The sequence below is a fragment of the Oryctolagus cuniculus genome, chromosome 16, assembly GCF_051225735.1.
Source record: "Oryctolagus cuniculus isolate XC-2025 breed Fujian yellow rabbit chromosome 16, ASM5122573v1, whole genome shotgun sequence".
Classification (NCBI taxonomy): domain Eukaryota; kingdom Metazoa; phylum Chordata; class Mammalia; order Lagomorpha; family Leporidae; genus Oryctolagus; species Oryctolagus cuniculus.
This window is the reverse complement of record NC_142882.1, coordinates 45,354,324-45,354,916: the sequence shown is the minus strand read 5'-3', so window position 1 is coordinate 45,354,916 and position 593 is coordinate 45,354,324.

Sequence of the window (593 nt, the reverse complement as noted above, 5' to 3'; positions counted from 1 at the left end):
ACCCGGAAGGGAAGTTGGCCGGCTCCCAGGGCGGCCCTTACCCAGGCGCAGCTCACACCGGAAGTGCGCCGGCACACTACTTCCTCTTGAGTCTCGGGATTTGTCGAAGGCCTCTGGGCTCCACCGGCAATCCGGCAATCGGAATGAGCTCTCTCCAGAGTCTCTCTAAGCTCCCTTTCCAGTGCTCTTCTATTCCAGTCACTGCTCTCCTCTCTCTTCCTCTCGCACCCTAGCATCTGCAGAGGGAGCAGTGGGCGCCCTTTGTCTCAGCGTCACCTTCCACCTGCACTTGATCAGCTGCTGATTGTGAAACAGTATATCTGTAAGATATAAACGGTGATCAAAACATGCCCGCTGCTCCGCCTTCAGAATGAATTTGTGTGCCTCTTGCCCTCTCCACAAAGGCTATCATCAATCTTTGCTTGCTTTCAGTTTCTTAATTTACTTAAACCCACACAATGTAGCGTCTACTTTCCCAAGTTTGATTTTATATAATTCCTATCATACTGTCAGTTTTTTTCTAAGGCTTGTTTGGTTTACTGTTTTTGCTTCACATTAACTTTGTGAGTTTTCGCTATGCAATACTGATGAAC